The sequence below is a fragment of the Callithrix jacchus genome, chromosome 16 (assembly GCF_049354715.1).
Source record: "Callithrix jacchus isolate 240 chromosome 16, calJac240_pri, whole genome shotgun sequence".
Classification (NCBI taxonomy): Eukaryota; Metazoa; Chordata; class Mammalia; order Primates; family Cebidae; genus Callithrix; species Callithrix jacchus.
Genome location: NC_133517.1, coordinates 40,384,422 through 40,398,790, shown reverse-complemented (window position 1 = coordinate 40,398,790; position 14,369 = coordinate 40,384,422). Strand labels below are relative to the sequence as shown.

The 14,369-nt window shown below is 40.0% G+C and overlaps 1 protein-coding gene across 2 annotated transcripts in view; it reads right to left on the bottom strand.

Annotated features, from left to right (window-relative positions):
* The window catches only part of CNGB3 (cyclic nucleotide gated channel subunit beta 3), a 155,191-nt gene that overhangs the window by 108,323 nt on the left and 32,499 nt on the right, over positions 1–14,369 (bottom strand). The gene's annotated exons all lie outside the window — the stretch shown is intronic.

Genomic DNA, 14,369 nt, shown 5'->3' with positions numbered 1-14,369 from the left:
ATTAGCATTGAATATTTTTGGAAATAGATATTTCTAAGAATTCTGATACCTACTACTGATTGGTTTTCTCAAGAAGTACCATTTACATTTGAGAATGTCTATTTTATCTCTCCTTCTGTAACATTGAGTAGTATTTTAAAAACATTCCTGCTAATTTGATAGCCAAAAACATGGCATGTAATTTTAATGAGCATTTTTTGGGTTACTCGCAAGGTGAAAGCTTACACATTTACTTATAAGTCACTTTTTTCCAACTTGTAAATTGTTCATTTTGAAGTCATATTCTTTTTTTTTTCCCCCTTTTTGAGACAATGTCGTGCTCTGTCGCTCAGGCTGGAGTATAGTGGCTGTGAACTTGGCTTACTGCCACCTACACCTCCCACGATCAAGCAATTCCCTTACCTCAACCTCCTGAATAGCTGGGACTACGGACCCGTGCCACCATGCCCAGCCTATTTATTGTATTTTAGTAGAGATGGGGTTTCACCATGTTGGCCAGGGTGGTCTTGATCTCCTGACCTCATGATCTGCCTACTTCGGCCTCCAAAAGTGCTGAGATTACAGGCTTGAGCCACCATGCCTGGCTATCATACTCTTTTTAAAAAAAATCTCTTTGTGTAAGCTTTTAATATATATGTATTAAATATTTTTTTCATGTCTTGCTCTATTTTTTAAATTAGGAGAGTTTTTATTTTGATATAGTCTAATTATTCACATTTGCCTTTGTCATTTCTTCCAGCTTAAAAGTTCTCCATATATTTGATGAAGGTTAATTTTTATGTAATTTTTAAAAATTGATTTTACTTTTAACTTCATCTATATGAAATCTATTTGGCTTTTTGGCATGCCATAAGGAGCGAAAAATACTTTTCTTTCTTTTGCATACAGTTGTTTACGATCTAACACCATTTAAAAATAATCTTTTATTTTCTTGTTATTCATGATGCCATCTTGATTTTCCTTAGTATGTCATTCTTTTTCTATTAATTAGATTCTTACTTAAAACAAGACTAATTAATCTTTCATATATATCCACATATTTATAATAACATGGAATTCTTTATTTATAGCTTTATTATAGGGACTCTTTTTCCTTCCACTTACAGGCATGGTTAAAATGAAAAAGGTTGTGGCTGCATGATGTCTAGTGGACTGGCACTAGAGGGCAGTGTGAGTGCATGTTTATGGGTGTAAAACTTGACACTGCTCAAAGGCCGTACTGAGCAGAGTGGAAGCTTTGTGGTAACTGCTGCTGCACCTCTTTTTTTTTTTTTTTTGAGACGGAGTGTCACTCTTGTTACCCAGCCTGGAGTGCAATGGCGCGATCTCGGCTCACCGCAACCTCTGCCTCCTGGGTTCAGGCAATTCTCCTGCCTCAGCCTCCTGAGTAGCTGGGATTACAGGCACTCGCCACCATGCCCAGCTAATTTTTTGTATTTTTAGTAGAGACGGGGTTTCACTATGTTGACCAGGATGGTCTCGATCTCTTGACCTTGTGATCCACCCGCCTCGGCCTCCCAAAGTGCTCTTTTTCTTACCTTAATCCATGCTTTGGTTCAACAGCCTGTACAGTAGGAGCCAGTACCGGAGAGACTATTGCATGTTATCAGGGAGCTTGTACAACCAATTGAAACCTTATGTGGGTCTTCATACTGTGAATTTATTCATTCAGTGATTTGTATTTTTAATGAAAAATCAGTAGCTTTGGTGTTATATCTGAGTGATTATAAGTCATTTTTACTTTTATTTTGTGGTATTTTTCAAATTTCCTACTGTGAACATGTAAAATATACCATGAAAAAGAATAAATATTATAAAAACTAGTATTTCTTTTTATTTATTTGTTATTGTACTTTAGGTTCTGGGTACATGTGCAAATCATGCAGGATTGTTGCATAGGTACACACATGGCAATGTGGTTTGCTGCCTCCATCTCCCCATCACCTACATTTAGCATTTCTCCCCATGTTATCCCTCCCCGACCTCTCTACCCCGACCTACTGTCCCTCCCATAACCTCACCCAACAGACCCCAGTGTGTGATGCTCCTCTCCCTGTGTCCCTGTATTCTCATTGTTCAACACCCAGCTATTAGTGAGAACGTGCGGTGTTTGATTTTCTGTTCTTGTGTCAGTGTGAGTGAGAGGGCACAAGATTCATCCATGTCCCTACAAAGGACACGGACTCATCGTTTTTTATGGCTGCATAGTATTTCATGGTGTATATGTGCCACACTTTCCTTCTCCAGTCTATCGCTGATGGGCATTTGGGTTGGTTCCAGGTCTTTGCTATTGTAAACAGTGCCACTATGAACATATGTGTCCATGTGTCTTTATAGTAGAACGATTTATAATCCTATGGGTATATACCCAGTAATGGGATGCAAAAATCAATATGTCTTTATAGTAGAATGATTTATAATCCTTTGGGTATATACCCAGTAATGGGATGCAAAAATCAATACTGGCAAGCCAATTGCAACAACACATCAAAAAGCTTATCCATCACGATCAAGTAAGCTTCGACTCGAGGATGCAAGGCTGGTTCAACATACACAAGTCTATAAATGCAATCCACCACATAAACAGAACCAAAGACAAAAACCACACTATTGTCTCAATAGATGCAGAGAAGGCCTTTGATAAAATTCAACAGTGCTTCATGGTAAAAACTCTCAATAAACTAGGTATCTAAGGAACATATCTCAAAATAATAAAAGCTATTTATGACAAACCTACAACCAATATCATACTGAATGGGCAAAAACTGGAAGCATTCCCTTTGAAATCCGGCACTAGACAGGGATGCCCTCTCTCACCACTCCTATTCAATATATTATTGGAAATTCTAGCCAGAGCAGTTAGGCAAGAAATAAAAATAAAGGGTATTCAATTAGGAAAGGAGGAAGTCAAACTGTCCCTATTTGCAGATGACATGATTGCATATTTAGAAGACTCCATTGTCTCAGCCCAAAATCTCCTGAAACTGATAAGCAACTTCAGCAAAGTCTCAGGATACAAAATCAATGTGCAGAAATCACAAGCATTTCATTTTTTTAAAAAGCATTTTAGGTTTGCGGGTACATGTGAAGAACATGCAAGATAATTGCATAGGTACACACATGGCAGTGTGATTTGCTGCTTTCCTCCCCTTCACCTATATCTGGCATTTCTCCCCTTGCTATCTCTCCCCAACTCCCCACCCCCTGCTGTCCCTGCCCTATTCCCCCCAACCGACCCTAGTGTGTAGTACTCCCCTCCCTGTGTCCATGTGTTCTCATTGTTCAACACCCGCCTATGAGTGAGAACATGCAGTATTTCATTTTCTGTTTTTGTGTCAGTTTGCTGAGAATGATGTTCTCCAGGTTCATCCATGTCCCTACAAAGGACACGAACTCAGCATTTTTGATGGTTGCATAATATTCCATGGTGTATATGTGCCACATTTTCCCTGTCTAGTCTATCATCGATGGGCATTTGGGTTGGTTCCAGGTCTTTGTTATTGTAAACAGTGCTGCAATGAACATTCGTGTGCATGTGTCCTTATAGTAGAACGATTTATAGTCCTTTGGATATATACCCAGTAATGGGATTGCTGGGTCAAATGGAATTTCTATTTCTAGGTCCTTGAGGAATTGCCACACTGTCTTCCACAATGATTGAGCTAATTTACACTCCCACCAACAGTGTAAAAGTGTTCCTATTTTTCCACATCCTCTCCAGCATCTGTTACCTCCAGATTTTTTAATGATTGCCATTCTAACTGGTGTGAGATGGTATCTCAATGTAGTTTTGATTTGCATCTCTCTGATGACCAGTGTTGATGAGCATTTTTTCATGTTTGTTGGCCTCATGTATATCTTCTTTTGTAAAGTGTCTGTTTATATCCTTTGCCATTTTTGGATGGGCTCATTTGTTTTTTTCCTGTAAATCTGTTTGAGTTCTTTGTAAATTCTGGATATCAGCCCTTTGTCAGATGGGTAAACTGCAAAAATTTTTTCCCATTCTGTTGGTTGCTGATTCACTCTAATGACTGTTTCTTTTGCCAAATCACAAGCATTTCTATACACCAATAACAGACTAAAAGAGAGCAAAATTATGTGTGAACTGCCATTCACAATTGATACAAAGAGAATAAAATACCTAGGAATACAACTAACAAAGGATGTAAAGGACCTCATAAGGAGAACTACAAACCACTGCTCAAAAAAATAAGAGAGGACACAAACAGATGGAGAAACATTCCATGTTCATGGTTAGGAAGAATTAATTTCATGAAAATGGCTATACTGCCCAAAGTAATTTACAGAATCAATGCTATCCCCATCAAGCTACCATTGACTTTCTTCACAGAACTAGAAAAACCACCATGAACTTCATATGGAACCAAAAGAGAGCCCGCATAGCCAAATCAATTCTAAGCACAAGGAACACAGCAGGGGGCATCACACTACCGGATTTCAAACTATACTACAAGGCTACAGTAATCAAAACAGCATGGTACTGGTACCAAAACAGAGATATAGACCAATGGAACAAAATAGAGGCACCAGAGGCAACACAACATATCTACAACTATACAGTCTTTGATAAACCTGACAAAAACAAGCAATGGGGAAAGGATTCCCTATTTAACAAATGGTGTTGGGAAAACTGGCTAGCCATGTGCAGAAAGAAGAAACTGGACCCCTTCCTGGCACCTTACACTAAAATTAACTCCAGATGGATTAAAGACTTAAACATAAGACCTGGCACCATAAAAACCCTAGAAGGAAATCTAGGCAAAACTATCCAGGACATAGGAGTAGGCAAGGACTTCATGAACAAAACACCAAAAGCATTGGCAACAAAAGCCGAAATAGACAAATGGGACCTAATGAAACTCCACAGCTTCTGCACGGCAAAAGAAACAGTCACTAGAGTGAATCGGCAACCAACAGAATGGGAAAAAATTTTTGCAGTTTACCCATCTGACAAAGGGCTGATATCCAGAATTTACAAAGAACTCAAACAGATTTACAAGAAAAAAACAAACAAGTCCATTCAAAAGTGGGCAAAGGATATAAACAGACACTTTACGAAAGAAGACATATATGAGGCCAACAATCATATGAAAAAATGCTCATCGTCACTGGTCATCAGAGAGATGCAAATCAAAACCACATTGAGATACCATCTCACGCCAGTTAGAATGGCGATCATTAAAAAATCTGGAGACAACAGATGCTGGAGAGGATGTGGAGAAAAAGGAACACTTTTACACTGTTGGTGGGAGTGTAAATTAGTCCAACCATTGTGGAAGACAGTGTGGCAATTCCTCAAGGCCTTAGAAATAGAAATTCCATTTGACCCAGCAATCCCATTACTGGGTATATACCCAAAGGACTATAAATTATTCTACTATAAGGACACATGCACACGAATGTTTATTGCAGCACTGTTTACAATAGCAAAGACCTGGAATCAACCCAAATACCCATTGATGATAGACTGGATTGGGAAAATGTGGCACATATACACCATGGAATATTATGCAGCAATCAGAAATGATGAGTTCGTGTCGTTTGTAGGGACATGGATGAATCTGGAGAACATCATTCTCAGCAAACTGACACAAGAACAAAAAATGAAACACCGCATATTCTCACTCATAGGCGGGTGATGAAAAATGAGAACACATGGACACAGAGAGGGGAGTACTAAACACTGGGGTCTATTGGGGGAAAAGCGGAGGGCCAGTGGGAGGGGGACGTGGGGAGGGATAGCCTGGGGAGAAACGCCAAATGTGGGTGAAGGGGTGAAAGCAAACAGAACACACTGCCATGTGTGTACCTATGCAACTGTATTGCATGCTCTGCACATGTACCCCAAAACCTAAAATGCAATAAAAAAATAAGAAAAAAAAAAAAAAGAAATGGAAAATCTTGTAGTTTTTCCCACTTCTCTTAAGGCATTGCTCTGAAGAACTTCCTACCCAGGCTTTGGGAGCTGCATTAGGGACTTGGAAGTTTCTTTCTAACTGATTGGCACTTGTTCACTGTGGGACGCTGAGACAATGATTTTCATGTCAGGGACACTGTAGCAGTCATGTGTTTCAAGCTGGCCCATAAATGATGTAGAGGTTAGGGGACCTGACCTCAGAGTGCAATTTCTCACAGATTAGTTCTATAGTTCTTTTCATACAGCACTGGTCATAAATAAATTATAATGTAAATTAAATTCTTTTGGCTATCTTGTCATCTGACTGTCATTTTTTAAATTGTCACAGTGGAAAAATACACTAAAAGTTTCAAACAACTAGTGACTTTTAAAGGACCATGTACTTTTTTTTTTTTGAAGTGTCATCTGTATCATCAAATGGCAGAATGATAGCACGTCTCTCATTCAGAGGTCACCAACAACCCACCAACTAAAAATGTGGTATTAGATGCTGTGGTTAAGGGCAGATTGGCACTAAAAATTAGATTTAGAATTAATGTAAATTAGCATGTCCAAGCATTTAAAGCTGACAGTCAATAAACTCCTCCCCACACCTCCCAAAATACATCTTGGGAGAAGCAAATTGCTTAGGAATTCTAATTAACTGCTGAAGTACTTTGCCAATATTTCACTTTAAGTAGAATTCTCATATGTATTTCTGTTAGTGAGTAGGCAGCTTTCTTCTTTGGCCAATTAAACCTAAGGTCTTGGAAGTTTCCATTTTCATCGTTTAAGTTTTGTTTAGTTCTTTACTGTGTTTACCAGTCCAAATTGTAGTACCTACCAGTAAACTATTTAAATTCGCCAGAGTGAATAAACTTCAGGTGTGAGTAAAAGAAAAAGGTGCTGGCAGACATCCCCCACCCCCTACAAATGTCCATGCTCTCATTCCTAGAGCCTGCGAATATGTTATATTACATGGCAGAAAGAATGTCGCCGATTACATAGTTTAAAATGGGGAGATTATCCTGGATTATGTGGATGGGCCCAATATAATCATGTAAGCCCCTCAAAACTAACAATATTTTCTGGCTATAAGCAGAAGAGATGCTGCAGACAAAGCATTGTCAAACCAAATACCAAGGACAGGCTGGATATCAGAGATATGGCTGACATGAGCTTTGGGGGTTCAGAGAGGAGTTATAGCCTGAGTTACCTCCTTCTGTGGTGGAGCTGCAGGTGGTTTACATATGGCAGCATAGGCTTCAACTTTAGGTGGATGGTGCGACAGTAAGTTGCTGGGCTTTGTAAATTTATATTTGCACCAATGCATGGAGTTAGTTAAAATGATGTGGATTATAGTAAGACACAGACTAGGAATAGTGAGTGATACAGAACCAGATGCTGATTTGAAGAAACCAAGACAAAAACTTTTTGCTGCTGCTGTTACACTTGGCTAAATTTTCAATTGGTCATTGATGAGGAAGACTTATTAACTTCAGCACTTCCTTTATTGAGGCCCTACACTGACAGTGAGCTAAGTATGGTAATTTAATTGTAGTTGCTTATATAAATTATCTGTTAACAAACAAAACACAGTTCCTTTCATATTGTAGTTTATATCCTTTAGTGAATCTTTTAGAAATTGTATTCTTAAAGTAGGGAGTGAAGTACTTTTCCAGGTCTCATTAAAACCCAATATGCTGAGGTAAGATGAATAGATTGATGATTGAATAACGATGGCTCTACCTAAGGATGTGAACTAGGCAAACTCTCTTCCCCTTAGATTAATGTCTGAACAAGACCTATTTAAGTCTACATGAACCATATGTTACATTTTCAGTTCCTTTCAAAACACATGTTGGTACAGTTTAAGCAAAACATTCATTACTTTAAAAAAAAATACCCTCTGCTTCTAATTTTAAAAGCATGTGAGTAAATGCATTGCTCATTAGAGTGAAAAAAACACTGTATTGAGCTCCAAGTAGGTAAAAGTGCAACAGCTTTGAGAGCTCTTTCATGTGGCCACCAGTTGTATCTTAATCTGGGGGAAGTAAAACCTTTCTCCAATTAGCTTTGCCCTGAATAGAAGGCTTGCTGTGTCCCTCAGCCTGGGAGTTTTGTCATGTGGACTGATGCCTACTGAAGTCCAGACTTAGACTATTGTTTTCCTTTCATTCAAGTCTTAAATCATGTCCTAGACTCTGGAGGTGAACACTTAGTGCAATCACTCCCTGATTACAGTGCTTTCTCCAAATCTGGTTATTATATGAGTCATTAGAGTAATTGCAGTTGAAACCAACAATTGTAGAGAGGAAGTCAAATGCATAACTTCTACTTCTTGTACTTGTGGAATCATTTAAAGCATGAGGGTTCAATTTTGTTCTTGACCTCAAATACCTTAAAAGTACATAAAATTGTGAATTTTTTATGAACCATTCAAAAAGACGTGGTAGCATTTTGAGATAAAAATATGATAAAATCAGACATGAAGCTTGATCAAATAAATGTATTCATGGAAGATGCTCAGAGTTACTTAAGAATTATTAACTTGACAATATTTTATATTTAATAATTTAAGAAAATCACACATTTATGGGAAAAAACATTATCTTCCTTTCAAAGTTACATAATTCAAGGCTCTCATGCATCCATTCATTCATACATTCATTCAGCATTTATTTATCATAGGCCTATAATATGTCAGAAAATCTTTTAGGAATTGAGAATATAGAAATAAGCATAACAAAGTCATATCTTTATATTTGAAGATACTTTACTTTTTCAGTAAAGAGAGACAGATAATATTAACTTAAAAAATATAGAATATGTCAGGTGATGATAAATGCTATGAAGGAAAATAAAGTAAGGAAGACAGAGAGTGAAAGGTACTGGTATTTTCTAGAGTGGTCAGAAAAGGCCTCTCTGGTAAAATAACATTTGAGTAGAGACTTTGAAAGGAGTGAGGGAAGACTTATGCAGATATCTGGGGGAAGATTGTTCCAGAGTGGTTGGGTCAGAGTGAGAGGGTGAGAGTGGTAGAAGCTGAGGTTAGGGAGACAGTGGGGGGTTAGCGGGTTGAAGGCCGATAATATGGGGCTCGGTGAGCCATTATGAGGACTTCAGCCTTTACCTTGCACGAGGTGGGAAGCCACTGGAGAATCTGGAGGAGAAATGGATGATCCGCCCTTCAACAGGATCATCCAGGCTACTCTGGTGAATATAGACCATAGGAAGGCAAGGAGTGGAAGCTAGTGACCAGTTAGAAGCTTCTACAATAGCTATGTGAGAGAGATGAACTAGGACAATAGCAGTGGAGGTCTGAGATGCGGCAACATCTAGCTATAGAGCAAAGGAATAGCTGATAGAATTTGCTATTGGATTGGCTGTACTGTAGGAGAGAAAAAGTAGGGTGGATTTTGGGGTGGAGAAAATAGAAGAATGAAGATGCCCTGTACTGAGATGGGGAAAACTACATGAGGAGTAGGTTTGAAAGAGGTAAGGGAAATTAAGAGTTGGTTTTGGACAAATACATTATGACATGTCTGCTTCCACCAAGAGGAAATTTTAACTGGGCAACTGGTAATTCAACTCAGAGTTCTGAGCAGAAATACCAACTGAAGATTTAAATTTGGGTGTCAGTGTTGCTTGAATAAAATCACTTGCCAACAGAATCCAGGTAAAGAAGGGGTCTGAGGATTGTGCTTATGCCCTTTCAAGTTTAGAAGGTGGGGAGGTGAGGAGGAGCCATTAATGACTGGTGAGGAAGAGTGGCCAGTGAGGGAGAGCAGCATCAGAGGAGTGGGATTTGGGAAGCTAAATAAAGATAGAAAGGAGTGGGAGATCAACTCTGAATAGTTGCTGATAGGTGGAATAAGTAGAACTGAGAAACGGCCATCAGTATACACTTGATCTTAGCCAAAAGGCTGAGAAGCAATGGTCATCAGTATAGATGGCATTGTTAACCTTGGGAAAAGTGGACAGAAGACAATTCTTTCTTCCTTTTTCTTGAGACAGAATCTCATTCTGTCACTCAGGCTGGAGTGCAGTGGCATGATCACGGCTCACTGCAGCCTCAGCCTCAACCTCCTGGGCTCAAGTGATCTTCTTGCCTCAGACCTCCTAGTAGCTGGGACTATAGGCACATGCCACCATGACAGAATAATTTATTTATTTTTGTAAAGATGGGGTCTTGCCATATTGCCCAGGCTCGTTTCAAACTCCTGGGCTTGAGCGGTCCTCTTGCCTTGGCCAATAAAAACTTTCATAACAGTAGATAAAAGCTGTGGAATGATATAACAAAATCCTGGCTGAAACAGATTCAGAACATGGGAGTAGAGGAAGCAGAAAAAGTGAATATAGGTAACTGTTTTGAATAAATTTGTTGTAATGGGGAATAGAGAAATAGAGTACAGCTGGTCACTCACATGCAGCCCAGGGAGACATTTTGTTGTTATTGTTTAAATGTGGAAAATGCTACCACATGTTTACATCCTTATAGAAATGATCCAATAAAACAAACTAGGTGTTGTGAGAGTGAAAGGGTGTAATTGCCACAGTGGTGTCTGTGACTAGCACACTAACAAGGGAGGTGGCCTTAAATGCAAGTATGTTCAGTTCATTCATTGTTATAGAAATAGAAGCTGATAAAATGGGTACCGACACAGACACATTACATTTGCTGGTGGAAGCATGTGGAATTTTTCTTCCAACTGTACCTATTTTGTCAACTTGTCTCCTGGCTACCTTTTCCTCTAACACAGAGTAACACAGTTCTTTCTCTATTGTCTGTCAATGTTTTACAATCCCCAGCAATTGGCTGAGCTCAAACAGCCATGTTCTGTGAGCCTGCTGCCCACATAAAGGGCATTGGTGAACAGTTGCATATGAACAGCTGCAATGAAATGAATCATTAGGCTAGGTAGAAGCAATTTACCTAGCTGATTGTTGCCACGAGCTGCTGGACTATTACTTGTCTCAGCAGAGTTAGAGTGAACATTTATTGGTATAGAATTATTAGACATGTAAGCTCTCAGTTTTGTGTTTGACCACGTAGTATGAAAAACTGTCTTCATACTGTGGGATGCTGGAGAAGTCAAAAAAGGAAAAAGAAAGGAAGGATTACCTTTCATATAAAGAAAGAATGATTGAGACATTTTATGGCGAATGAAAGCAGCGGCCTTATTTGAAAAGAAATTCCTATATTTAAAACAAGAACAATATTTAAAGCTAAAACGGTACTCATAAAATTTCTATAAGAAATTCAAAAATGGAGGACTCAAGATGGTGCTGTGAGAACAACCCAGGATTGAAGCTCTCGGTCAATGCGCGGAGAGGGTGAGTCAGGGCTGCATTTCCAGACGGATCTTTGTTGCCTACAGAATGGGGAAATTTCCAGGTATAAAAGAGACGTGGAACGCCAGGCAGAGGCTTTGGCCGGTGTGGCGGTGGCCGGAGTGATTGCGCAGCGGCGCTACACAGCGCTCCGCAAAAACCACACTGGTCCGTGTGACCTGTTGAACCGGCAACCGGTGACTTGAGAGGGCTGAGCTTGAGACTGAACGGGACTTGGACAGTGAGCCAGTCCAGGAAATTCCAGGGACACAGCGTTTGGGGTAGCGCAGTGGGACAAACAAAACGGTGATTCCAAACGCTCCGGTTCCCTGAGAACACTGCTCCAAGAAAGAGGGGCGTCCGCCATTACCGAGGCAATCACCCCCACTGAGGTACATGCCCATTGCTGACGCAGCCTGCTGTTGCCAAGGCAACCTGCTAAAACAGAGAGACTCTGCCGCAGGGCGTAGCCTGTGGCAGCAGGGCGGAGACCGCAGCAGAAGGGCAGAGCCTGCAGCAACAGGGCGAACCTCACACCAGCAGGGGAGAGCCTCGGCAGGCAAATAGTGACTAGACTGCCTCCTAGCTGGGCAGGACAGAACAGTGGACACTCAAAAATAAAGCCCCAACCCCCCCAGACAGAGCATGTGAGGAAAAAAAGGGTTTTTTTTATGAGTTCTGTTGCAGCAGAATTAAACATAGCAGCCTAACAGCCCTGAATGAACAACAGAGCTCACAGCTAAGCAATTGAGCTCCTATAAAGTACAGACTGTCTCCTCAAGCAGCTCCCTAATCCCTATATATCCAAAAGACAGACATTTGGCAGGCATCATTCTGGGTCAAAGATAGCAGAAAAAGAAACTGGTAGCATCCCTCACTGTTCCGCAGCTGCTATAGGTGCACCCCAGACAAGCAGGGCCTGGAGTGGACCTCAGCAGTTATACAGTGAAGGGGCAAGGCTGGTAGAAGAAAAACCAAGTAACAGAATACATCATCATCAATAATCTGGGCGTCCACTCAGAGACCCAATCGAAAAGTCAGCAACTACACAGATGACAGGTGGATAAATCCACAAACATGGGAAGAAACCAGCGCAAAAAGGAGGAAAACACCCAAAACCAGAACACCTCGCCTCCTAGAAAGGACCAAAACTCCTCACCAGCAAGGAACAAAGCTGGACGGAGAATGACTGTGATGAAATGACGAAGTTAGACTTCAGAAGGTGGATAATGAGAAACTTTTGTGAGCTAAAAGAACATGTTTTAAATTAATGCAAAGAAACTAAGAACCTTGAAAAAAGATTTGAGGAAATGATAACAAGAATGGATAACTTAGAGAGGAATATGAATGAATTAAAGGAGCTGAAAAACACAATACGAGAACCTTGAGAAGCATGCACAAGTTTCAATAGCCGAATTGACCAAGCAGAAGAAAGAATATCAGAAGTCGAAGATCAACTCAATGAAATAAAACGAGAAACCAAGATCAGAGAAAAAAGTGCAAAAAGGAATGAACAAAGTCTCCGAGAAATGTGGGACTATGTGAAGAGACCTAATCTACGTTTGATAGGTGTACCAGAATGTGACGAAGAGAATGAATCCAAGCTGGAAAATACCCTTCAGGACATTATCCAGAAAAATTTCCCCCACCTAGCAAGACAGGCCAACACTCAATTGAAGGAAATACAGAGAACACCACAAAGATATTCTGCAAGAAGAGCAACCCCTAGGCACATAATCATCAGATTCAACAAGGTTGAAATAAAGGAGAAAATACTAAGGGCAGCCAGAGAGAAAGGTCAAGTCACCAACAAAGGGAAGCCCATTAGATTCACAGCAGACGTCTCAGCAGAAACACTACAAGCCAGAAGAGAGTGGGGGCCAATATTCAACATCCTTGAAGAAAAGAACTTTCAGCCCAGAATTTCATATCCAGCCAAACTGAGCTTCAGAAGTGAAAAATAAAATCCTTTGCGAACAAGCAAGTACTCAGAGATTTTGTCACCACCATGCCTGCTTTACAAGAGCTCCTGAAAGAGGCACTACACATAGAAAGGAACAACCAGTACCAGCCATTCCAAAAACACACTAAATGCTAAAGAGCATCAACATAATAAAGAATCTACAACAACTAACGGGCAAAACAGCCAGCTAGCATCAAAATGGCAGTATCAAATTCACACATAACAATATTAACTTTAAATGTAAATGGATTAAATGCACCAATCAAAAGACACAGACTGGCAAATTGGATAAAAATCAGAAACCCATCAGTGTGCTGTATCCAGGAAACCCATCTCACATGCAAAGATACACAAAGGCTCAAAATAAAGGGATGGAGGAAGATTTACCAAGCAAATGGACAGCAAAAAAAAGCAGGAGTTGCAATTCTCATCTCTGATAAAATAGACTTTAAAGCAACAAAGATCAAAAGAGACAAAGAAGGCCATTACATAATGGTAAAAGGATCGATACAACAAGAAGAGCTAACGATCCTAAACATATATGGACCCAATGCAGGAGCACCCAGATACATAAGGCAAGTTCTTAATGACTTACAAAAGGACTTAGACTCCCACACAATAATAGTGGGAGACTTTAACACTCCACTGTCAATATTAGACAGATCAACCAGACAGAAAATCAACAAGGATATCCAGGACTTGAACTCAGACCTGGAGCAAGCAAACCTGATAGACATTTACAGAACTCTCCACCCCAAATCCACAGAATATACATTCTTCTCAGCACCACATCACACCTACTCTAAAATTGACCACATAATTGGAAGTAAAGGACTCCTCAGCAAATGCAAAACAACTGAAATCATAACAAACAGCCTCTCAGACCATAGTGCAATCAGGTTAGAACTCAGAATTCAGAAACCAACCCAGAACCACACAGCTTCATGGAAACCGAACAACTGGCTCTTGAATGTTGACTGGGTAAACAATGAAATGAAGGCAGAAATAAAGAAGTTCTTCAAAATCAATGTGAACGAAGACACAACATGCCAGAATCTCTGGGACACATTTAAAGCAGTCTCTAGAGGAAAGTATATAGCAATATGTGCTCATATGAGGAGAATGGAGAGATCCAAAATTGACCCCCTATTGTCA